Source organism: Pinus tabuliformis, chromosome 9, assembly GCF_031772625.1.
Source record: "Pinus tabuliformis cultivar Carrire ecotype Pingquan chromosome 9, CPIR1, whole genome shotgun sequence".
Classification (NCBI taxonomy): domain Eukaryota; kingdom Viridiplantae; phylum Streptophyta; class Pinopsida; order Pinales; family Pinaceae; genus Pinus; species Pinus tabuliformis.
This window is the reverse complement of record NC_142307.1, coordinates 708243002-708270278: the sequence shown is the minus strand read 5'-3', so window position 1 is coordinate 708270278 and position 27277 is coordinate 708243002. Positions and strand designations below refer to the sequence as shown.

At 39.6% G+C, this 27277-nt stretch overlaps 1 protein-coding gene and 1 pseudogene across 1 annotated transcript in view; both read left to right on the top strand.

Annotated features, from left to right (window-relative positions):
* Positions 1–27277, top strand: part of LOC149150657 (uncharacterized) — a 95284-nt gene that overhangs the window by 30369 nt on the left and 37638 nt on the right. The gene's annotated exons all lie outside the window — the stretch shown is intronic.
* On the top strand, positions 17283–22293 carry LOC149150658 (uncharacterized; annotated as a pseudogene).

The following is a 27277-nucleotide window of genomic DNA, read 5'->3' as shown; positions in this document are numbered from 1 at the left end:
AAGGGGATTTGGCAAACTTGCCCATCGCACATCCTCTGCAAGTATCAAAGTGATCAGTGCTGAAATCTGGCACACCTGTAGTGATCTCCCGCAAGGTCCTCAAGGCTCCATGATACATATGTCCCATCCTGCGGTGCCAAATCTCACACAGCTCAGAACTGCTAGCTCTGCTGTCGGTACTCCTGCTCAATGCCACAAGGGATTGGAATGCAAACTTGTACACCTTTGCATGGCCTACACCTATCACTCTAGCTAAATCAGCTGGAGTGCCCCTGGGATACATCAACACCTGTCCTCCCCTGAACAGTACCTCATATCCTCTGTCCTCCAAAGTTGAGACGGATATGAGGCTCTTCCTCATCCCTGGCACATAAAGAATGTCTGACACCTTCAAGGGAGGTTTGGACTCCCTCTGAAATGTCAGTCTCCCCACCCCGACTGCTCTGACAACTCTGTCATCACCGAGTACTACCTCAATATCAGTGCCACTCTCTGAAAGCTCTAAGAAGTACTCCCGGACTCTTGTCATGTGACGTGAAGCCCCACTGTCCACATGCCAGATACTTGAAGATGCTCCACTAATCGAGGGAAAAGCATGCTCCCTCTGAACCTGTGTGGCAGGTGATTCTGCACTAGGGGACTCATACGCAGTGAACCCAAACTCTCGGTCAAAACGAACTGCAAAGTCCTCAACCTCTGCTGAAGCTGCCACGTTCTAGTTCTTCCCCTTCTTCTTCTTCTTCTCCGGACACACAACTGCATAGTGTCCCATCTTTTGACAATTCCAACACTTCACCTTGGAATAGTCCTTCTGTGTGTCACCCTGTTTACCTTTACCTTTGCCTTTGCCCCCACCATTGCTTGTGGAAGCCTGCTTCTTTCCTTTGCCTTTGCCCCCACCATTGCTTGTGGAAGCCTGCTTCTTTCCTTTGCCTTTCTTGCCTCCTGTCGACAGTGCTACATCCTCATCCTGCTCAACTGGCTTGGCTACCCCAAGCTGACCTTTCCTGATCTCTATCTGAATGCAATCATCCCAAAACCTCCCCCATGTGGGAAGAGTCTTACGTGCACAAACCCCATCAGCAAAGTTCATCCATGAACGGGGGAGGCCATTCACTGCAATCCGCACCAACTCAGTGGGTTGAATGGCCTCTCCAATTGCTGCCAACTCATCTCCCACATTAGTAATCTTTGTGAGATATCCAACTGCACTATCATTACCCATCTTAATGTTCTTCAGCTTCTCCTTCAGGACCATTTTCCGGTTCTCATTGGTATTCTGGTAGAGATTGGACAATGCTGTCCACATCTCATGGGCATTTCTCTTTCCTCTCACATGAGGAATGCAATGGTCTTTGACTCCGTCTAGAATCAGCCTCTTACCCTTGTTGTTCTTTTTATTATACTCAGCCAACTGAGTAGCATCAGTAGGCACAACAACAGGGTTTTGTGTGGTATGCACCATGATATCCCAGACTTCTGCCTCCTCAAAGATACTCTGCATTCTCTCCTTCCAAACGCTGTAATTTGTATGCCCATCCAACCTATCCTCCACCCTCAATCCCAATGACATCCTGCTGTCCTAAAACTGAAAAATAGCACTGCTGTAGTAAAGATAAAACTGCTGTTTGTGAAAAATCAGCTTGCTGGAATTTTTTGAGTGAAAAATCAGCAGTTGTAATTTTTCTCCTTGCTGTCCCAAACTGCACTTCAGCACTCAAGCTCTAATACCATGTAGAAATTTCTGTTTTCCCACCCCGGTTTTCAGTTTCACCTTATTTCTCCATTATAGTTAAATGCTCATTCCCATATCCATACATTTAACCACTGTTTTACAAACCGGCCGTTTCGAAACCGAAACGGCCGAGTCGAACCGTTTCAATAGCCTCAGGACTGACCCGGCCAAGTAACCGGTCCGGTTGACCGAGTCACACATGACTCGGCCGAGTCATGTGTGACTCGGTCAACCCGGCCGGGTCCGATATGACTCGGCCGAGTCACAAGGGGACGGCTGGGCAGCGTAAAAACACAAAAAAATTCACTTTTTTGGTCCTGGTTATTTCCATTTTCTGTAGTTATTTCCAGCCCGAGTTAGCAAGATGATTTCAGGCTGTTTTCCGGGTTAAAGAGGCCCCGTTTCAGCTCCCTGTCAGCGTTTTATTCAGCTCACAATGCAAGGCTGTTAACAGCTGGATAGGTGGCAAAAAATCCCAGTACTTTCATACTCAGTTTCGCATCAAGATTCAACACAACCCACTGTTAGTTGCACAAAAAACTAAGCTAACTCAATGTGAGTTTATGACTGAGGGAGAGGGCTTGATTTTCAATCTGACCTGGCAATGACTTTAGCAAGACAACAAGGGAGATAAGATTAATTTTCTCTGTGTATTAATCTCCTTAAAGCAATATAAAATCCCCTTGTGGATTTTTCTAGTGTCTTAGACCAAAAATAAGTATCTAAATTTCCATGTTTGTGTGCTTGCACTAGTTTCTTGTATCAGCTGAAAAGTGAAAGATAGTAGAGCAGTTCTTTATTTCATGTTAAATGCAAATTTAATGTTATATCAGTTAGCTGATACAAAGACCAGCAAGCTATATTCTGCAGAATCAGCGAACAACAGTTACTAAACCTCAGTCAGAAACCCAAAGAATTGTTGGTTGAGAGGGAGGAGATTGCCTAGTAACAGATTTGTCTCTATTTGTTGGTTGTGGGGATATCAGTTATATGTTTATGATAAGTTTTGGGCATTAAACCATGCAAAAACTTGAAACTGGGTGGGCTACAGCAATACAATAATTTTCTACATGGTATCAAAGCATGAGAGAAGTCAATTTTGATATAGTGGATTGGTTCATGAGCCTACTTTGATCATATGTTGTCTTCCATCTATATTATAATGCTGTGTGTTTGGAAACATGAATGAAAATCTTTAAAATTATGTTCTTTAATAAAAAAATAAATATGTAATGTATTTTTTACAACGACCGAGTCATTGAAATCGAGCCGGCCGAGTCATTACCGTTTCGGAGTCGGAGTCGGAGTCGATCCTCGGCCGAGTCGGAGTCGGAGTCGGAGTCTTAAAACATTGCATTTAACACTGAAAAAATAAATTTTTGCTGAAAACACAAATTCTGGAAATTTTACAGAATGCTGGAAAATGCAGAAATAAAATTCAGCAGTTACAAACAGCCATTAAAACACATTTAAACACATTTAAACACAAAGATTTTTGGTCAAGGTGACCCTGGAAAAACCCCCTACAATTCTTGGGGAAAACCAGTTCGAGAGTTCTTCTTTATTTCTGAAAATTGCCTTTTTGCAGTGAGAAATATTCAGCAAAAAATCAGCGAGCAAATTTACAACTTATTTCTTTTCCCGTGCCTCACAGCAATCTGGAAATTACAGCAAACAGGACAACAATAAATGCTGTACGGCCTCCTCGACTTTCGTGCCCACTTTCAGCATTAAATGTTGCTGTACGGCCAACATTAAATGCGCTGTACGGTCCTCGTTTTGCGTGTAGAAAAATATGCAAACTGCTCCTCGATTTTTGTGCAAACCACTCCTCGAAAATCGTGCCAAAATCTGCCTTTCACTGTGTGCTGAATCAGCTGTACAAATCTGCTCAACTGCTGCCTTGGAATGTGTGCCAAGCTGCTGCCTCATTCTCCTCCCTGCTTAGAAATCTTTCTTGCTCTCTTGCTCTCATTCTCCCAATCTGCTCATGAAAGAATGAATGACCTTTTCCTCCTTTAATCTAACCCTAAGTGACTTTTGGGTGATCCCTAAATCCAATGGCTGAAATAGATTGAGATCTATGGCTGAGATTAAATGCTCATTTAAATCTCACTTTCTATTTTTTAATTCACCCCACTTTAATAAAGACCCACTTAGTCATTTATTTCCAAAGTCACTTTTCTTTTCTAATTTTTCATTCACTTTATAAAAGTCACTTTAAAATTAGACTTTAGTAACTTTATCACTTAAAGTCACTTTTAAATTAGATTTAACTTTATAAAAATTATAAAGTCACTTTACGAGAAAAATTAAATTCTTTTGGACACTTTTTCCTAGACCAAAGATCAAAGCTTTAGGGAACCACCTGTCCTCCAGTACCAAATTTCAACACCTCCCGAACTATAGGTGTGAAAACAGGAAGGTCAACTTCTGAGTGACATAACTTTTGCATACGGACTCCGATTGATGCGCTTCTTGCGTTGTTGGAAAGATCTCTGTGTAGAACAACATGAAAAGGTGCGACGCTAAAGCGACAAAGTTTTACCCCCAAAAAACGTTGTTTGATGCCTCAAAACATTCCTAGAAGGTTTCATACCCCATTTCAGTGATTCCTCCACTTTTTCCACTCCGAATGCATTGAGATGGATGACAAACAATATAATGATCCAATCCGGATCACACATGTTTTCTGATATATATGATTCGATTTCAATATTTCATGCTTGTCATTTTGCAGATTAAGCCCCTCCCGTGCAACCATCCTTGATAGTGTAGTGTAGCTCTGACAATGTAGATATGCCAGATATTATATTTGCTAATGCCATTAGGTGTAACTTTACTATGGCAGGTTTTAAATAGTGCATCACCCCTTGCTCATGGTAGGAGAACCATCAGACCAAAATATACATTCAATATGCTAATCACATAGTTGGCTAATGTGTCAACTTTGAGTTCAACAACATGCGTTCTGTTGCCTTACAACTGCAACCTTCTATGGCAGCCTCAGACAACCACTTTTGGCTATGCTCAAACTTGTTGAGAAGGAAAAATGAACTTGGAGATAACATGCCTCACCATTACAATAAAATATTGTATTATACTATTATGATATTGAAAACTCTTTGGAATGATAACGAGGTTCCTTTTGTGTTTGTGAACAGATGCGCTGATATTTTCTACTACATTGAAACCTATTTTCAGAAACTGCTAAAAAAATCTCTTAGGTGTCATATACCTGACACCTTCACTTGGCAGGGATGATCAGATTTTATCCTTACCTACTTTTAATTTAGATGTAACTCATTCCCAACCCAATAGGCACATAATCAATTCTATATTCCCTATTCTTTCTTTAAACTGGTATGCTGAAGTGCACTCATAACATGAAATCATAGATTTCATAGTACACTTGGACAAACTCAATACAATTGATTTTCTTTTTTGTCAACATTGAAGTGCACGATAGTGTTGCAAATTAGCTTGAGGCTTTAGTACTTTTTTTCCCGAGGAAAAATCGTAACTTTTCATTAATTTGAAAAATTACATGTAGTAGATGCCTATGGCATATGCAGTCTGCTGGCCGTAGCCTTCAAGTAGATATCAAAAAACAGATGGCCGAAACCATGCAAAATGTATAGTTTTGTACATATATTACCACGCAGGGTATACTGATAAGTCCAAAAGCAGGAAGAAAAATATATACATTACATCAACAAGTAGCTGTAATAAACACTACTAAAAATTGCAAAATAACTTAGGGCCTGACTGCCCTCGGATATGCCCTATCAATATAGGGCCGATGATAGTACTGGTATTGTTCCTCTCCAAGCTGCTCTTGTATTAACCACAGGCCTCTGGGATGTGTCGTAGCCTCCTTGGAAAGTTTGTCAGCAGCCGAGTTACGTTCCCTGTAAATATGATGACATGAAACAAAATTAAATTGTGCTTTTAAGATCATGATTTCATCCAGTATGTTCCTGAGTGAGTGCACATGACATGTAGAAATGTTATTGAACCAATTGATGATGATTTTTGAGTCACCGAAAATCTGAATATGATTGCATGCATGTGCCAGTGCAAAGTGTAGGAGATGTCTGAGGGAGATTAGTTCTGCAAAATTGTTTGTTCCCACTCCTAACCCCATTTGTATTTTGAAATGGTGGTTTTTAGTTATATGAAATAAGATTCCCCCACCACATCCCTGTGCTTGTGCTGCGCCATCAAAAAAGGCCCAGGGAATAGAATGATCAATGGTTTCTGGTGTGACTACCCGACCCACAGGTGTATGATCATCATTAGGTATTTCATGATATGCAGCAATGATTTTTGCAGTGGTGTAAGGCCATCTAGCCAATTTGTCTCTGAAAATGATCCCATTCCTTGTCAACCAAATGGACCAGCATATAAGAAGGGGTAGGCAATGTACTTTTGTATCCCAACTTGCAGCACGCCAGAGATCCCAAGCATCTGTTACAGATTGTCCATGCCATCTGATAGTAAGAGATAGCGCATCTAGGACTTGATTCCAAAGGTGAGCTACCATCGGGCAAGATAGGAATAGGTGTTCATTTGTTTCCTCTGCCTGTTGACAGAGCACGCACCAGGTAGGGCCATGGAAAGATCGATGCATTAAGTTGTTTCCAGTAGGAGTCTTGTTTCGAATAACATTCCACATGAAGAGCTTCGTTCTCGGAGGCGCTTTGAGCTTCCATATCTTTCCCCACCAGTCCAAGAGGACAAGCGGTCTGTGCACAAAGTGGATAATGGGATAGCCCGCCTTCGGGGAGTATGTGCCATGTTCTGCAGGGGTCCAGATGAGCTCATCAGCCCCTTCTTTGATACGGACGTGAGATTTAGTTAGGGTTGAGGCTTTAGAACTTATCTTTAGATGAAATGAACTATGAAACTAATTGCCATGGGTCAGATTCACCATCCAACCTTAGGTACTCTAGCATGAATGCTACCCCTTGTTAGTTTCTTTACCAGGTGCTCCACAGTTGATTCCCCTTAAGCAAATTGGCATGCTCAACAGAGTTGTACAACCTTGTTTTCTCTATAACATGGAGTTCTATGGATGAGGGCACCATGTAGAAACGACCTCTGATGCGCAGCAGAAGGACAAACATATGTGATAGAGGTTGGTGCATGCACTATCTGTAGCATGCTTGATTTAGAAAGTGCTTTTTGGTTTAGGAAGACTCTGTGTTTCCAATATTTAGAGTATTCTTCTCAGTTCTATTTTAGGCACTATCTTTATCTTTGGGAATTGTTGTTCTAAACTTAGATAAAGCACATGGCATAGGTAAGTGTCCAGATTGAGCCTAGTTGTTGTATCCTAGGTAAGATACCAATGCATACTTGGACGTACTGATGGTTGGTGTAGATAATGGTTTCCTTACCCATCAGATAGTTCTTCCAGTTTTGAGTAGTGTGTGCTAAGTGTCAAGCCAAGTATTGGTAACTCCAAGAATTGTTTCTTTTCCATTAAGATAAATCATTAATATATACAAGGAGAGGGAAACCCTTGGAATTCATATTCCAGCGTCTCTTCATCTTCTTTATTCTAATATTTACAATATTTTCCCAATCCCTAAAGATTAGGTGTCAACATTCCCCCCCTTAATCTGAAGGGATGTTGGTGAGTCCAAGCATCATTTCTAATCTTTCAAACTTTTCTCTTCCAAGTGCTTTGGTGAAGATGTCTGCAATATGCTCATTTGTGGAAGAATGGCGTAGGTGAATAGTCTTGGCCTCAACATGATGTTGAATCAAATGATACTTTGTATTGATATGCTTGGTTCAATCATGAAAATTTGGATTCTTGGCCAATTTTATTACGGAAGTATTGTCAATCAAAAGAGGAGTAGAATGCATTTGTTTCTCCTGCAAACCTTCAAGAATTTTTCTAAGCCACACAATTTCCTTCATTGCTTCTGCAATTGCCACATATTCTGCCTCTGTTGTGGAATTTGCTGGAACTGAGTGTTTGCGTGACCTCCAAGAGACTACTTTTGATCCAAGACTCATAACATAACTTGAAGTAGATACTTCATTTTCATCCAATTAAGCTAAAGTCATCCACCTGTGTATACTTGAGTCCAAAGCCTTGAGTTCCCTTCAAGTACCTTAGCACTCTTTTTGTAGCTAAGGAATGACCCTCACAAGATTTTTGCATAAACCTGGAAAGGATTTTGATAACAAATGAAATGTCTGGTTTGGTAGTAGTGAGGTAGTTAAGACTTTCTATGAGCTGTTTGTACTTTGTTGCATCCTCAAATTCATTTCCTTATTTGGATGCAAGCTTTAAATTTTGTTCAGTCGGTGTGGTCAAAGGATTGAACTCAACCATGTCAAAATTGTTCAACAAATCTCCAATGTACTTCTTTTGAGAGTAGAGTATAAACTTTTGATGTTGGGTTGCTTCAATACCTAGACGGTAGTGAACATATCCCAAATCTGTCATCTTAGAACCTTCCCTCAATTCTTTATTTATGGATGCAATATAATTTTCATTGTTCCATGTCATCAGTAGATCATCTACATACAACACAAGATAGACAACTATTTTACCAACTTTCTTGACAAATAAAGTTGCATCATCAAGATCATAGTGTTTGAAATTTAGTTTTTAGAAGATGATTAGTGAATTTCTCATATCGTGGTGCTTGTTTGAGGCAACACAAGGATTTGATAAGCTTGCATACTTTGTGATCCTGTCCCTTCACAACAAATACTTCTGGTTGAGAAATAAAAAGATGTTCTTTCAGATCTCCATTCAAGAAGGAAGTTTTTACATCCATTTGATGACTTTCCATCAATTCTGAGCTGCCAAGGCAAAGAGAGTTCGGATGGTAGCCCATTTTGCCATGGGGGCAAAAGGCTCCTCATAATCAACCCCTTCTTTCTGTGCAAATCCTTTTGCCACAAGCCTAGCTTTGTGCTTGTCAAGTGAGCCATTTGCTTGATACTTGTTCTTGAAGACCCACTTGTAGCCAATCGGTTTAGTTCTAGATGGAGGGTCTACCAGCTTCCAGGTTCCATTCTTTATCAAAGCATTATACTCTTTTTGCATTGCTTCTTTCCATTCATCACGAGAAGCAGCTTCTTTAAAGGAAGTTGGTTTGAAATCTGTAGACGAATTTAATTCACAATAATAAAAAACATCCATATCAACAGTTAAATCAAAATCGTCTACATCACCTCCATCCTGTCTAGTAGAGCTTCTTGTTCTTGTCTTTCCAACCTCATCAGGATGAACACTTTCAAGTGTTTGGGAGAGCCATTTTGGAGGACCTTTTTGAGATGGCCCAAGTTGTTCAGTTGACTGAGATGGGGCTGAATCAAGATTTATCCTTCCAATTCTCTCAATCACATCACTCAAAGTGTCTTCTTGATCAGTGGGTGGAGCTTCATGAGGGGGAGAGAGTGCTTCAGAAGGAGATTCCACATATTGATCTAGAATAGGGATCCCCCCTTCAAGATGTGGAATCTCATTATCAAATTCCTAAAAGGATTTTGCATTCCTGAATCTGTCCAAGCAATCAAGTTGCCGCTCAACAACATTGCCATTCTTGGAAGATTCAATAAAAATCACATCTCTAGACAATATAAACTACTTTTTACTTCATCGTAGAGACGATATGCTTTGGATGTATCTGAGTACCCCAAGAAGATATTTTGACTCCTTACACCAAGTTCGTTTCTCTGTTCCTTGGGTATCAAGGCATAATAGGTGGAACCAAAAACCCTGAGATGCCTCACCGAAGGAATGTGGCCATACCACATTTCATAGGGAGTCTTGTTTTTGAGAGCATGAGATGGACATCTGTTCTTAATATACATTGCACATAGAACTGCATCAACCCAGAACATCAACTTAACATTTTTGAAAAACATCATTGAACATACCATATTTAAGATTGTCTTGTTCATTCTTTCGACTACACCATTCTATTGAGGATTATAAGGCACAATTGTTTGATGTTGGATCCCATGCTGGCGAAGATAGTTTTCAAATTCATTTGAAGTATATTCTTTTCCATTATCAGTATGAATAGAGCCAATATGAGATTGTGTATTGTTTTCAATCCATGCATGAAAGTTTTTGAAAGTTTCAAAAGCTTCAGATTTGTTCTTCAACAGATATACCCAACACATTCTGGTGTAGTCATCAATAAAAGTCATCATGTATTTATTTCCATTTGTAGAAGGAACACACATAATGTCACACAAATCAAAAAGAATTGGTTCAAGCTTTCTATGTGCTCTGGAAAGTAAATCATGAAATGACTGTTTGTTGTGTTTTCCTAAGATATAAGTATCACATTGCTTAAGTTTCCTAGGAATTGTAGGTAAACCAGTAACACCATTTCTCTTCAATAAACGAAGATTGTCATAATTCAGACCTCCAAATCTAGCATGCCATAAGAGATTGGATGGTAGTGTACCTTAATCATACTGAGAACTATATGCAAAGTTCTGTGCACGAGTAGAGGTTCCTTGCAGCTTCAAGAGTCTTTCTTCTTCTATCCTAGTCATGACAAGTGAGTTGTTTGATGCTTTTCTCACCTCAACCTTGCCATCAAACATGTGAATGGAGTGCCCTTACTGTCTGATGTGAACCAAGGAAAACAAGTTTCTCCACAACTTTGGGAGGTAGAGAACATCATGCAAAAGAAAGTTAGGGAGACCAGGCAGTTTGCGCTCAATGGTGCCAAGTTCGTATGGCTTGAGTATTGATTTGTATGCAAAGTAGACTTTGACTACTCCATCTACATTGTCATTGAATCTTTCAAAGAAGTCATTCTTAATCAAGCAACCATGCATCTTTCCACGAAGCAAGTGAAGCATTAAACAAGTCTTCAATTACTCCAATATTGCAATGTGCCACAATATAATGAGCGGATTCAGGTGCTTTACCTTTCCCTAGATCTGGTGATTTGCCTTTCTCTTCATTTCTTTCTTGTCTGATTCTGTCCCAAGAGAGCTTGCATGTGGAAGCATCATGTCCATTTCTGTTGCAACGTATACAATGAAGATTAGGTCTTCCTCCTTGGTAATGTTGCCCCCCCTACCTTTGTTATTCTTCTTTCCACGTCCTCTTTTGCCACCTCTTCTATAGAAGAATCCTATGCTTGATTCTTCTCTTTTTGTGCAGGCACACAACTTCTTCAGAAGATTGAGCAACTGTCTTCTTCATCGAAAAGCTTTCTCTCTTTTAGCAGACTTCTCCACAAGAGAGTCAAAGGAAATCTCTTTAAGTTTGCCACTAGCTTGTAATGATTCTGGATAATGAGAATATGTGGGATATAGTGCCTTGATGAAAGTTATGAGAGGGACATCTATTTTAACATCGATGGCTTCTACATCATGCATAATAGCTTTGATTTCAGAGGCTAGGGCAAGGGGATCATCATCTTTCAATTCAAGATTGAAGAATTTGATCATTAATTGGACTACTTCAAGCTCAAAGTGTGAGTCATATAAGTCTTTCATCTTCTTTAAAGCACTAAAGGCATTTGTAAATGGTGCAATGTGATGACTCACCTCCTCATTTTCTATTTTTGTTCTCCTATATGGCAAGCTCTTTGTCATATGTGGGCTTTTCAGGTGGATTCCAAGCTTCTCCTTCACATACTCCTTTCCACAATTCATTGAAAATGAGGTTATGCTTTATCTTTTTAGACCATTAATGGCAGTTCTCTTTGCCAGTGAGAACTACTCCAACAATGGAAATAAGAGAGTGCATTTTCAAAAAGGAACTATTTGCTGACAATTCTTGTGAAGGGTAATGACTCCAACGTCTAAGATTTGGCTATGAAAAAAAGCTTTCAATTATTGACTAAAAACAAAATTTTACTCTCTCTGCCTTTTTGTTATTGTAATTATCTCAACAACATAAAATATGTCTTGACAATACTTGTATAACAACAAATAAAGCAATCCAATACAATATGCACATGTATAAATTATATGACCCTTAAGCAAGCACCAATACACACTTTAAAGCTCAATACACGTACCATGAATATTCAATGTAGGAGTAATGCATAGAGATTCATCGCCAATACAACTTCATAGATGTATCACAAACAAATGCATATAAACCTCGAGTTGCACAAGTCGGCTTCATAACTAACGTACATTCAAGAAGACCAATATATATCATGCAACACAAAATTTCAGGTGGAGTAGTACACGACCTAGTACTCTCAGACATCAACGTAATGCATAAACTCTGCACGGACTAACATATATACCACTGATTGCATATGATGAATCAACACTGTAATGCTTTTAAACCATGGCATATGAATATGTTCCCAACCGTATCACCCTTCAATGCATATGAATCACTATAAGTATTAATGCACATACCAGGATTTCAACGTACAAAGAAATTGGCCTTCAATCAACGCACAGAGAAATCGACCTTCAATCAATGCACTAAGAAACCGACCTTCAATCAACGCACCGAGAAACCGACCTTCAATCAATACATAGAGAAATTGACCTTCAATCAATGCACAAAGAAACCGACCTTCAATGCATTGGTACAACACCGAGAGTTACACACGGACTCAAGGCTCAACGCACAAAGGTGTTGGAGATTGTTTAACGCACAGAGAATTCAACACTGGAGATTGGCATGTACACTGCCCAAAATCAAAGTCAATTTTAGCTCAGTCGCATAAAGAGAAAACATTGAAGTTTGACAGGCGTTAGGGCAAAACTAACAAGAGTTACAATGGCAAATGGATGCCAAACTTGGACCTGCGGACCTGTGCTCTGATACCATGTCAAGCTAGATATTCGTAACTCCACAAATTGTTTCTTTTCCATTAAGAAAAATCATTAATATATACAAGGAGAGGGAGACCCTTGGAATTCATATTCCAGTGTCTCTTCATATTCTTTATTCTATTATTTACAATATTTTCCCAATCCCTAAAGATTAGGTGTCAACACTAAGGCATAGAGCTCCTTGTCATATGTGGGGTTGTTTAGGACTGCTCGATGAAACAATTTAGAATGATAAAAGGGTGATGTACCTCCTTGCATCAACATTGTTTCCATTGGATGCACACTTACATCCATCTCCACTTTGAAAGGCTTTTGGAAAGTGGGCAGTGTCAGAATTGGTGCTTCATTGATTTATGCCTTAATTATTCAAAAACCTTCTGTTGATTCTTTCCCCATTGGAAACTCATACCATTGGCTTTTATAGCATGGAGTGGTGTAGCCACAACTGAAAAAACTGTGGTGAACATCCAAAGGCACTTAGATGCTCCCACAAATCTCCTTACTTTAGTGGTTTGGTGGGTGTTTTCCATTTGACGATGGCCTCCAGCTTAAGATCAAACTTGGGTTTTCCACCACCAATCACATACCCTAATACACTAGGAATTTTTGGGCAAAGTCATGTTTCCTAAGGTTTGCCAACAACTAATGTTTCAACGGTCTCTAACACCTGCATTAGACGTGAGATATGCTTTTCCTAGGTAGAGGTAAAGATGAATGCTTCATCTGAATACACTATTACAAATGAATCTAGGTAGGGATGCAGTATATCATTCATCAAATATATAAATGTCGTTGGTGCATTATTGAAACCAAAAGGCATTACCAACAATTTATATAGACCTTGCCTTGTCTTGGAGGTAGTCTTCTAGGTGTCCTCTTCTTTGACTTGCATCTAGTATCATCTTGATTTAAGATCTAGTTTGGTGAAGTATTTGGCATGTAGTAGTTGGTCCATCAAGTCACCAATCTTGCGCAATGAGTATCAATTCTTGAGAGTAATCTTGTTAAGAGCTTTATAGTCAATACATATTCTCCAAGTTCCATCCTTATTAGGTACTATGACGGTGTGTAATGCACAAGGTGAAGCACTTGGCCTAATATCTTGTGCTGCGATAATTGCTGAAATTGCTTCTTCACTTCATCTATGTTTGGTATGGACTTTCTCTACAATGCGATGCTTGGCAATGGAGACTCAGGGAGTGATTGTATTTTTTGCTCCACTTCCCTCTCAGGCAAAACCCTTTAGGTTCTTGGAACACTTCTCTATAAGCTTGTAGAAGCTTCTCCACTTGATGTGTTTGCTCTTTGATGCATGCTTGTAGTGATTCCTTTAATGTTGAGATCACAAGAAGTTAAAAGGGATGGAATGGAACCAACCAGTCCCAAATCAACATAGAGAGAAGAGAAGATGAATCCATGAACAAGAGAAACAAAAGATGTAGGTCCTTTTAGGCTAAAGACTCAATCACTAATGAATGAATACATGTTATAAATGAGGCACGAGTCTTGTATGTATATGCAACTCATGAGGTGGGCCACTTTTCACCAAGAGGGGTATGGGACTATTTCAACAAAATCAGGCACCGATAAAGTATAATGTTCCAAGCACCAAAATACTAGATTTGTGTCACTAAGGAAGGTTACCTACTGTCATATATGTAGATCTTCCTCTCTCTTTAGGTTTGCTTTTCCCAACACAAGGGAGGTACCTCTAAGTAGGATTGTTAAGGCTATGGAGTGGAGGCTTTAGGTGATACTTGAAGGGTGAGCCTTAACTAGACAAAGGTTGTAGAATAGATGGGAAAATGAATGGTCTGAGAACAAAAAGATGATGGAAAATCCCAAGACTAGTGCCTACCAAATCTTGGGCAAAATGGATTCGAAGTGGCATGGATACAAGAGGGTGAGTGCATTAATAGGTAAGGCGAACATGGGCTGCTATACATTAAACAATTCATACTTAGCTTCCTCAAAAATTAATGTAGAAAATTAACCTTGGACAACTATGGGTGCTACTCTAAAACAAAGTCATGAAAGTCACATTATATTAATTCAAGCAACAATCTAGCTTGTTAGATGCATGCTTAATATAACAAGGAAAATAAGAGGGACGAAATCCTCACATTACTTTACCCAAATAGTAGATAATCCATTTAAAGGCCTTTATGACTAGTTACAATGGTTTCCTACAATAATAAACATGCGAAAAGATTGCAGGCATAAAACCTCATATAAGATAGATTTGATATGTCCAATCTTCCATTAAGCTTGCCAAAAATTGTCAATGGATGAAATCCTCACATTACATTATCCAAATAGTAGAAAATCCATTATAAGGCCTTCATGACTAATTACAGGGGTTTTCTACAATAATAAACATGTGAAATGATTGCAAACATAGAGCCTCACTTAAGTTAGATGCAATATGTTCAATCTTCCATTAAGCTTCCTAAAAATTGTGAAAAGATTGCAAACATAGAGCCTCACTTAAGATAGATGCAGTATGTCCAATCTTCCATTAAACTTCCTAAAAATTGTGAATTTCCTAACTGTAAGTGATTGTCACCCTAATATTTTGTTAAGTAAATAACTCGTAAATTAATTTCTGAATATTACAACAATCATACAATAGCTAGAACTGGTAAATAGGAGAAACGTAAAGTAATTTACCCATACAGAGGTAATTTTCTCTCTCAGATTTGGTTATGATTCAACTAATCAAAGTTTACAAGGCAATCTCCAGAACTACTGAAACCTAGCAATTGTACGGTAAACAAATCCACCCCAACCTAAGGTGTATGACTTGTTGAAGGGAGGTATGGCCTGCATGAATACTAAGAAAACAATAGCTATTGTTACGCAACTTCTTGTACAATACCATGTGGCTTGTTGAATGGTATTATACAAATTTGTACCATTGTATGGATCTTCTGTACAATTGTATTGTACGATATTTGTTGTACAATACTGCTTCTCTTGGCTGATGCAGTTTGCACTTTCTTTTGGTTGCTCTCCTTATCCAACAAGAATTAGATCTGAACTATCTATCTTGACCCGACTTTATACTTTTTGCTAAAACCCTAATCCCTTGATGAGAATTATGGTTGAGATTGATCCTAGTCTAAGTCATTAATGCATTAAATACACTTTATTAGAATTGTGGCTTGTTGAATGGTATTATACAAATTTGTACCATTGTATGGATCTTCTGTACAATTGTATTGTACGATATTTGTTGTACAATACTGCTTCTCTTGGCTGATGCAGTTTGCACTTTCTTTTGGTTGCTCTCCTTATCCAACAAGAATTAGATCTGAACTATCTATCTTGACCCGACTTTATACTTTTTGCTAAAACCCTAATCCCTTGATGAGAATTATGGTTGAGATTGATCCTAGTCTAAGTCATTAATGCATTAAATACACTTTATTAGATTCAATAACTAAATATATAACTTCTCAATTTTCTATAAAATGGATTGCAAAATAGAATTAACTTTTGAAATACCTACGTTGGAAATATTGAGAGGGGGGCGGGGTTGAATCAATATTTCATTATTTTTAACTATTTTTATCTTTTAAAACATTTGATGCACATAAATCTTTACATAAGAAACACTTATACAATTTTTCTTTGTAAATATTTTGTAAACTTACTTGTACAAAGTAAGCATCAACTTACAACTTTCATAGGCACGAACTTATAGGAGATTTCATTCCCCTAGTTGAGCACCAACTCACCTAATTTAGGCACCAACTTACAAGACACATCAATCCCCCAGTTGAGCACCAACTGAACAAACCACAAGCACCAATCTACGTCTTCAAGTTGTTCCTTGAGAGGTTGCCCACTTGGCACTTCAACATCCTCAACTCTTACTATTTACTATTCAACTGTCATTGCTTAGGCTCATTATATGTTCAAAGAGAAGGTCTGCCCACTTGGCAACTTGTAATCAACACTGTAGATTTCTTTTTTGTTAAAATTGGCAACTAGGGCCAAACTCCATGTGGGTCATCTTATTTCTGGCAGCTGATATTTTTCTTGGACTCCTCTCATCGAGAGGTGTAGGATTGATCTAAAGATCATCCGATTCCGATAAGTATTCATGGAGTTATGAATTTATTTGTGTTATAAGACAATTCATCAAGGTCGGCCAGTGACCAAATAACCTACACAGGTGCTCAAAATTTTACTATAAAAGGAGGTGACTTGATAGTCATTTCTACACACTTCACTCTTGATTTCTCTCCACTTGTTTTGGGTTTTAGTGGAAGAGAAATCTAGAAGAGGAAGCCCTAAACGCAGAAGGTAAGGAGCCCTAGTACAAGCCCTAGACGTAATCAAGAAGGGTTACTATGATGCCCTAACTGCAGGTCCATGATGCCCTAGCCGCAGGCCACTTCAAGTGACCAAATTGATGGATGGAGGGCCAAGGATCTAGGGCCGAGAACGCAGGTTGCTAGGCCGAGTAGAGGGAAGTTAACACTGGAATTTGAGTGGCCATTTGGGCACGTTGAGGAGGCTGAAAGCTACAGCAAGCTAGGCTGCAAGCCATAGCAAGCTGTTGGAGTTATTTCATGGCTGCGTTGAGCGGATAACGTGGCATGGGAGAAGCCTCTTCAAGGCTGGCTGCAGCACTAGAGGGCTAGTCTTGCTGTGTGTTGGGTTAAGGGCAGTGGCAGTGGCACTTACCCTAACTAGAAGTGCAGTCACAGTAACAATTGGGACGACAGCAATAATGGGACAGCAGCAATGCCATGCTAACAACTGGGACAACAACAACAATTGGGATAGCAACATAATGGGACAACATGGTAAGCATGGTGCTGCAAACATAATGGGACAGCATGGTAAGCATGGTGCAGTGAGCACATTGGGACAGTTGTATGGTAAGCAAGGTGCAACAAGCACACGGTGACAAGCATGGTGCAGCAAGCACATGGGACAACAATGGTACATGATGCAGTACATTGATGGGTACAGTCATGATGAGATGCAACATAGTGATGATGGGTGCAGCATGATGATGAGGAGTAGCACAATGATAGGTGTAGCATGGTGATGGAGTCTCCTGGGAGAATTAGTTGAAGCAGCATGTCTTCAACTGAGTTCAGCTACCTCATGTATCATCTACTTAGAGATGATCTATGCTCTTACTTAGATAAGTCAAAGTGTTGACTTCTGTTGTATATGTACTATCTCTCTCTGTCTCTGTGCTGAACTATTGAAGAACATATAAGAAGAATTGATCAACGGTTTCCCCACACTGGGGTTTGTCCCTGGCTAGTGCCACATTTTGTGTCCTCTTGTCTTGGCTTGTCTTTTGTGATCTATGTTTATGTTCTATCTGCAATTTACTTTAATGCTGATGTGATTGCTAATCTATAAAAGATATTGAGCTAACTCTGAAAATTGAAATAAATTGCTCTAAGCATGGAACATACCTAAAATTAACATTTTTTCTACTTAGGGCTTTTAAAACACTTGGAACCAAATAGGCTTTTACAACCTTGAAGGTCTACTTTTGGCAACCTATCAACCTTTGCACTAAATACTCACCTTTACAGCCCACACACCTACCACAAAAGTTGTCCACGATAGCCCTATTTTTACTGCATCTCTGTCCACAATAGGGGTCGGTCCTATCATCACCTTAACATCACAACTACTTTAGCTAACGTCTCTGTAATGTCCCCTATGGATTAATTACCCGTGGAAGGACGAAGTGGCCTATCCAAACTCGTAGGACATAGTCTTGATAAAGGGGAAAACCCAGTTATTCAATGCATGGGACAACATTGGGTAAATTTTGGTTCGGCTGGGGTAAAAAAACCCAAATTGGGGGTTGCACTTGCAACCCCTCACATGAGAGTGAACCCCATGAGAAAGTCTATAAATAAAGGGGAGTTGGAATCATTTTGGATCAGGAATTTGGATTGGAATAACTCTGATTTTCTTGATCCTAAGGCTCTTAGGGTTTTAAAACCCCTTCTCTTTTGATTAGCTTCGGTGGAGGTGATCCCATCCTATCCAATCCCTTTTGTCTAGTTTTGGTGGAGCTGATCCCACCCTACCTAGACACCTTTTTCTTGCTTTGGCACAACATATTTCATTGGAGTACGTCTGATCTGATTTTGGCACACAAGGAAGAATCTGTCTGAGGCTGTCCATTAGGTCCATTTCAAGACAGTGAATGTCATCCCTGTTCCTAAAGGGCTACCATCTAGGCTCTCTCTACACAGATATTGAAGACTCCTCTGTAAATTCTCTTAATTTTTTTGGTCGCCAAGTCTGGTCGAGGAAGGATCACACCACAGAAATCAACCTGAAGGTACTGAGGCCATCCAGGCTTATGGCCTCTCTAACGAACCCACCTGAGGCACAGAATAAACTGTGATAAGGCAGGCATATTTGAGGAACGAAGTTCTGGGCACAGACAAACCACAGGGCCACAGGCTTGAGGGCCTCGAGCCCCAATTCTGGTAGCAAAGCACAGGCGGGGTTGATGCAGCAAGGATCCACTGTATAGCTCTCTGGTAATTGCAAAAGGTTTTTGTCAAGTAGTGTTGGAAGTCTTGAGGTGCCTCACAACCACTGAATGCCTTTCTGAGGTATTGGATACACCCTTCTGCTATTTGAGATCATATAGAGCTCTAAGGCCATTTGTCATCAGCCCAGGCATCAGTATTGGACAATGGAACATCTAGACCAACCTTCAAGACCGTAATCTGCTACAACAGTAAAATCAGGGTACCTACAGGCTAAGGGACCACTCCAACAACAAGGAAACTCAGATAAGAAGGGACTGTCACAAGTCCTATCGACAACAAGAGATATGAAGCAGCACAGCCCAAGAAAATAGTAGACAGTGAGTGGTTAGTTAATATAGTGACAATAAGATTGGATAAGTTTAGCTAGTAAATTATAGTTGGAATAGTGATCTGTTGAATATTGAATTATAGTTGGGTTTTATACATGGTGAATTATTAACTGAATAGTTATATTGTTCATTGGGCAGTTAGCCCCAACTCATTGTGGTTTATTGAAGAGTCAAATTGGTGTTGGAAATCTTTTATAATGTGGTGCATTGCATTGAGGGATGCCTACTGTTAGATAATGTGCATTGGTCTTTCTGATTTATAAAAAAACCCTAGACCAAGTACAAGCATAGGGCAAAAATTACCTTGGACATTACAGTCGTATCAGAGCCAGGGTCTCCTGCCATCTTGGAGGGTTATGTGAAGATTTGGCAACAAGTATTAGTTCCCCCCTTAGGGAAGGAGAACGCCGAGTTTCTGCAAAAATTTGAAGATCGTGTCAAGGAAAGTATTGAAAGGGGAAAACAAATTGAAGCGTGGATAAAGGCACTCCCAAATGATTGGTCATGGCTATACAAAAATCAGACGAGTGCCCACGGAAATCTAGCAAAAGAGGAAGGCGTGAAGTATAAAAGAGCCTGTACAGTTTAGCTAGTAAATTATAGTTGGAATACTGATCTTTATAAAAAAAGCCTGTACAGTTTAGCTAGTAAATTATAGTTATATGAGTCAAACAAGGTGAATTTTAAAAATTCAAATGCCTCATATATTGCCAAATTAGATTCCAAAGCTGCTTTGGAAGAAGATTCATTAGTAATGGATTTATCAGATCAATTTAATAATTCATTGTACCTTGTCAATAAAGACGAAAGAGTCCTCATACATCAACGATTTCTTTTTCTAGGTCAACAACTACTAGTAGTTGTGGAATGATCATCAGTATGATGATTCTGAAGAAGAAAAGGAAGAGGAGGATGGAAAATCAACAAGATTTATGAGAAGAGCTCAGTTGTGAACAGTTTATGAGGAAGATTCATTAGTAATGGATTTATCAGATCAATTTAATAATTCATTGTACCTTGTCAATAAAGACAAAAGAGTCCTCATACATCAATGATTTCTTTTTCTAGGTCAACAACTACTAGTAATTGTGGGAATGATCATCAGTATGATGATTCTGAAGAAGAAAGGGAAGAGGAGGATGCAAAATCAACAAGATTTATGAGAAGAGTTCAGTTGTCAACAGTTTATGAGGATATCAGGGAAGGAGATGGAATACACGAGGATACTTCAGGAAAAGGGATCATTTCCAATTATATAAGTTATCTCTGATCAGATTTTGTGGAAGCAAGGATTGTCAATGGTTGTTGCACAGAAAGCAAAACTGATGCAGACCATTTTGAACCTAATTCACAAGGAGAATTTTGTTTAAAGGACTGCAGCAACCCTGCGCTCAAGAAACAGGTAACGGAGGGGAAAAATGACAATTTGGTAGGTGAACTAGCTAAACCTGTAACAAGTTCTGATACAAACCTATCTCATGAGAATGTGGGTAAGAACTCTGGTATGTCTTTAGCTACTGTTGAGATAGCATGCTCTTGGAACAACAAGGTGACTGATGCGAATGGTGCTGACCATGGAGACATTCATGCCACTATGGATTCTAGGGAAACTGGCAATTCAAAACTTGTTAACAGGTACTCTGTCATGAGTGGATCTGAAGGGGAGGAGAATGCCAAAGAAGATAAAGGGAATTCTACTGGAGCCCAAGTAGAAAACAGGAGTTCTGTGGGACTGATTATAGACAATACAGATGCTGAAGGGGGACAAAAGCTCAGTTTAATAAAGCTTGCCAGCCTTATTGAGGTAACTGCCAAGGAAGGTGCTGAGAAGTTGGATCTTCAAGGAAGATTGATGGACTCGGTTGAGTGGCTGCCTGATTCAATTGGAAAGCTTAATAATCTTACTGAAATAATTTTGTCTGAAAACAGAATAATGACCCTTCCTAGGTCAATGGAAGGGTTTTCTAAGTTAAAGAAGCTGGATATTCATGCAAATCAGCTGATGAATCTTCCAGATTCCATTGATGAGCTGTCCAGTCTAATCGATCTAGACTTGCATGGAAATCGCTTATAGACTCTGCCTACTTCAGTTGGAAAGCTTTCTTGGCTTGTATCCTTGGACTTGAGTTCAAAATTCAAATCAGATTTCGTCACTGCCCAAGTCTGTTGGACAGCTTCACAATTTGTAAAGACTGAGTATTGAGACGAATGAAATTGAAGAGCTACCATATACCATTGGTCGATGTACTGCTTTTACTGAGCTTCAAGCAAATTACAATCAACTCAAAGTTCTGCCTAAAGCTGTTGGCAAGCTTAAATCATTACTAGTCCTAACATTGCACTATAACAGAATAAAGAGCCTTCCGTCAACCATGGGTTCTTTAACCAATTTGAAAGAACTTGATGTAAGCATCAATGAACTGGAATTGATACTAGAGAGTTAGTGCCTTGCCACAAGTCTTGTTAAGCTGAATGTTGGCAGCAATTTTGCTGACTTCCAGAAGCCCCCACGATCTATTGGAAATCTTCGGATGTTTGAGGAGTTAGATATTAGCAATGATCAAATAAACATCCTTCCTGACTCTTTTCATATGCTTACAAATCTTCAAATTCTTAAAGTTGAAGAGACATCACTGGAGATATCACCAAGGCATATTGTTGAAAGTGGAGCTAAGGCCGTGTGCAGTTTCTGATTGATTACGTTGCAAAAAGGGATGCAGCAGTAAAAGAGACGAAGCCAAAGGGGAGGTGGTCAATATTTTTCTCGCGTTTGAGGAAACACAAGTCGGCTGAAGCTATTGAGGAACACCATTCAGCACACCTAATGCAGAAGCAAGCTTGTCTGGTAATACATAATCTGGCTGTTTGAAATCCTGAAATTAGATCAATCATACTGGAGAAAGGTCTGGAAAAGCTTGTAAGAAATGCTGAGGCAAATCATGAAAGCTGCAAAGATACTGCTACCCCAGTGAATAATGTTGGACAAAGACTAAGGTTAAAAGAAATTGATGAGAACTTGAGAAGATATACCAGATACAAAATAGAATTGAGCACGAGAGTATGGTTTTACAGGAAGAAACACAGTTGCTACATGACATGAAAGAATCATTTGGCCACATTGATAGAATTCAAGAACCTAGTAAAATTCCTGATTGAGGGTGGGATTCCCTGAAAAAGCAGATCCTTCAAGCAGAAAAGAATGTGCAGGCCCATTAAGGAAGAATTTGGTACCTTGAACTTTGGTTTAAGGCAATTACAAGGTCAATGGGTTGACGCAGATTTCGTTTGGAAAGAAGCTTTGAAGACTCCACAAAGCCAGAAGGATGAGATATTTGCTGAATTGAGTTGCAGAATTGGTGTAGCATATCAGGACTGGCTTACAAAGGTGGCTAGAAGGAGGATGTTGACAAAAATCCATATAAGGCAGGCAGGACAGGAGACAGAAAAGATGGATAGAATAAAAAAGACTAAAGTGATCAGACCAGGACAGCTTCGTTTGGAAAGAAGCTTTGAAGACTCCACAAAGCCAGAAGGATGAGATATTTGCTGAATTGAGTTGCAGAATTGGTGTAGCATATCAGGACTGCCTTACAAAGGTGGCTAGAAGGAGGATGTTGACAAAAATCCATATAAGGCAGGCAGGACAGGAGACAGAAAATATGGATAGAATAAAAAAGACTAAAGTGATCAGACCAGGACAGCCCTTAAAATATCTGCTCGCACATTCTCCTCAGGATGTCTTAACAGCTATTGGGTTATTTGACACCAACTTGGTTGACATTGATGATAGAGATTTGGCATGCTTGGCTTCAAGAGCCTTAGCAGGGCCACTACCTAAGGGTGATTATATTCTGCAGGTGAAAAACTCGTTCTTGTCATCTAAAAGTAGCTATCATTCAAACCAAAACGAAGAGGTTTCTATAAATGCGGGTAAGGAATATGAACCCCAGATGATTGATAAAGGATGTGATAGTGATGAAATTGTTGGAACAAGTAAAATGGAGGTTGAAAATGCATGTCTAAAAGCAGAACTTGCTTCAGCAGTAGCACATATTTGTACTCTTGACCCAGGATTGAACTACAAACCAGTGAATGAAATCAGTGACTATTACATGAAGACATCTCTAACCAACATGTTGGTTATTGGGCTACAAGGACTGAAGAAGGATACTAATGTTCTTGCTATGGCAGTTGTAATGGTCGAAGGAAGCTTTTCATTCTTGGGAATTGAAGGAAAAATTGTGCAACACCCAGACATGCCATTGCTTGAGGACAAGCAATGTCGGGAAGGGGGGACTGTAATGTCTCCTATGGATTAATTGCCTATGGAAGGACGAAGTAGCCTATCCAACCCCATAGGCTATAGTCTTGATAAAGGGGGAAAACCCAATTATCCAATGTTTGGGGCAACATTGGGTAAATTTTGGGTTGACTGGGGCAAAAATCCCAAATTGGGGGTTGCACTTGCAACCCCTCATATGAGAGTGAACCCCATGAGAAAATTTATAAATAAAGGGGAGTTGGAATCATTTTGGATCAGGAATTTGGATTGGAATATCTCTGAACCACTCCAATAGCAAGGACAATCGGATAAGAAGGGTCTGACACAAGTCCTCTCGACAACAAGAGAGTTGAAGCAACACAACCCAAGAAAATAGTAGACAGTGAGTGGTTAGTTAATATAGTCATTAGTGACAATATGATTGGATAAGCTTAGCTAGTAAATTACAGTTGGAATGCTGATTTGTTGAATATTGCAATTATAGTTGGGTTTTATACATGGTGAATTGTTAACTGAATAGTTATACTATTCATTGGGTAGGCAACCCCAACTCATTGTGGTTTATTGAAGAGTCATATTTGTGTTCAAAATCTTTTATACTGTGGTGCATTGCGTTGATGGACACCTACTGTTAGATAATGTGCACTGTTGTTTTCGATTTATTAAAATACCCTAGTCCAAGTATAACCCTAGGGAAAAAATTACCATATGACATTACAATCTCCCTTAACATTGCCTTAGCCAACTAGACTCGCACTACAAAAGATCCCTACAATAGTTCTCCAACAGAGCGTGGCCACCTCAAAAATCAGAGTAGAACTTGGTCTATAATAGGACTACAACTTCTACCACAAACTAGACTTGAAATCGACCTTCAAAACACTTGAAATCAACCTTCAAACCAGACCTTAACTCGACCTTCAATACACCAGAATCTGGCCCTCAAACTAGACTTGAATTCAACCTTCAAAACTCCAGGACTCAGCTTGAACTTGGGCTTCAAACACCAAAATTTGGCCCCCAGAATAGACTCAGAACTCGGCCTGAGCAGGTTTGAAGTTTGGACTTCAACGGGGCTAAAACTTGCCTTCAATAGTGCTAAAACTCGGCCTCTAGAACAATTCTGCAACTTTCCTTCTAACTAGGACCAAAAACCTTCCCAAAGAGTGCTAAAAACCCTTCCAAAAATGTGCCAAAAACCCTTCCCATAGAAAACCTCTCTAACTTAGCTTCCCTTCACTTGGTTCATGAGGTATGAACTTTAGAATTTCTCCTTCGATCGCTTAGACAAACCCAAATTGGATTGAGTGAGTGAGTCCTACTTTCCTCCAAATAACACCTATATATAGTGCATTTGACCCCCAAAAGCAGGGCCAACTTGCCCACTAACTGGTCCAACTTATGCATTGGTTGGGCTGACTTGGAAAATTGTATAATGAATATTCAAAAAATCACTTCTCCTCCACCATTAGGAGTTAGAGGGAGTGCCATATACCGTTGGAAAGGTCTTTTAATAAGTTTTCCAACCATATATATTATGCTCCCATTTGAGCTAGGTAATTGGAGTAAAAATGCATTCAAAGCTAGGGAATCTAAATGGAGCATCAAAAAATCTAAAAACAATATATCCAGGAGACTTGAAATATGATATTTGACTAAATTTTCTCTTCCATTTGGACAACCTTTGACATCAATAACAACCATTTTCAACAACGTTGATCTACTTTCGACACATTCACATTGAACCTATGTAGAAGTTCTTGTTTGAGCTATATTTTTTAACACTTCCTCTTAGTGAGGAAAGAGTTTTGCACCAATCAAATTTGTCTCTAAATGCTTTAAACCTCCCTTTTGCTAAGGGAATGGTCAGAATATTAGTGATTTGTGGGAATATATTAGAGCTTTACTCTCTTCTTAATCTTGTCTAATCTCTATGTGCTTAGACCTATAATGAAACACTAGATTCTTAGAGTTTTTGATAAAACTCTAATTATCATATTGAATCACCGTTAGATCCAACTCCTAATCAAATACTCTTTCAAGTGACTTGTGCTTGATGTCTCATAACTAGTAGAACTTGCTACGATATACTTTGCCGCTATTGAGCTAAGTGTCAAGGAAGTTTTCTTCTTGCTGAACCATGATATTGTGGCAGATCTCGGGCTAAAGCAACATCGTGAGGTGCCCTTGTCTACTACACTGTCTACCCAATCTGAGTCTGTATGCCCTTGCAACTTCACTTCACCATTGCCAAGGTATCTTAAGGCTAAACTCCACTATGCTTGTTAGGTATCTGAGCACATGTTTTGATATTGCCTAATGCTATTGCCTTGGCTCAAAATGTTCAATACAAGACATGTATTTGGCCTAGTGTTAACTGTTACCCACCACCAATGGGTGACCCTATAAGGGAACTTTTATCCTAGTTTTGTCTTCAACCGACAGCTAACAATGCTTTGCAGCCACCTGACAAATCGTGCTGCTACTGTTCTCCGCCACTTGATAGCTCGTTGTGCTACCGTTCTTCGCCACCTAAGCCAGCCATTGTGAGCCCTTGTTCATCTGTCATGATCGTATGTTTGAAGGTTGGAAATCCAAGCTCGAAAGTATGTTTTTTCATTATGTAATTGGGTGTTTATGCTTACTTTTCTTGGGCATGCTTGGTTATGGAATAGTGGGGGAATTTGGAGGAAAGAACGAGCTTTGACTGTATTGTTCCCTTACCTCAACTGGGGGTTAATCCTGTATCCTAGTCCCGTGGGATCTCCTCTACTGGCTACTAACTTTAGGAGTGGCACTACATGGGAAACCTTGATTGTGGTTGCATGGTCTTGCTTTCCGAGACCATATATCTCACTCCCCTTTGCTCATTACAAGCCTTTTTCACATTTCCCCATTTGGGTCCACATTTGTCCATTGGGTCCACAAGGTGTTAGCCTCCTCCTCCCCTTGTCCACACCTTGGGTCAGGCCTGGAATGATGCCCCAGAGGTTGATGCAACTAAAAAGAAAGATAAAAGCATACTATGGCCAATGCCACATATTACAGGAAATGTAGCACAAAATGCAAAATATGGTCGGGACTATAAAATTTAACACGTGGCAAAAGGAAAACATGAGCTCTACCCCCTATCATTATGGCGATCACCCTGGTTCCTAGGGCCCCTATGAGTGCCCCTTGCATCATTGAGGTACCCATGATTTTCCCAACCCCTGGTGGGCGATGAACTGCATAGTGGGGGTTCTGAAGAAGCCCATGGCATGGAAATCAATGCTCTACATGATTGGAGGCCCATGGCTCTCAATGCTCACCATAAATGCCATTGTGATCCTCTGGAGGGCTTGGATCCCGTATAGGGAGGCCAAGTCCAAGATGAAACCCCCCCTGCAGTCCTGTATAAGATCCAATGTATCTCCTCACCTTCTAATACAATGATCCATTAGTGCAATTGAGTAAATACGCTTGCTGATTAAGGGAAGAAGTGGACACTTCATAGTGGATTTCCCTTCCAAATGGGCTTTGAACATATATTGGTGTTACCTTCCTTGACAAGAAAGCTTAATGAAGGACC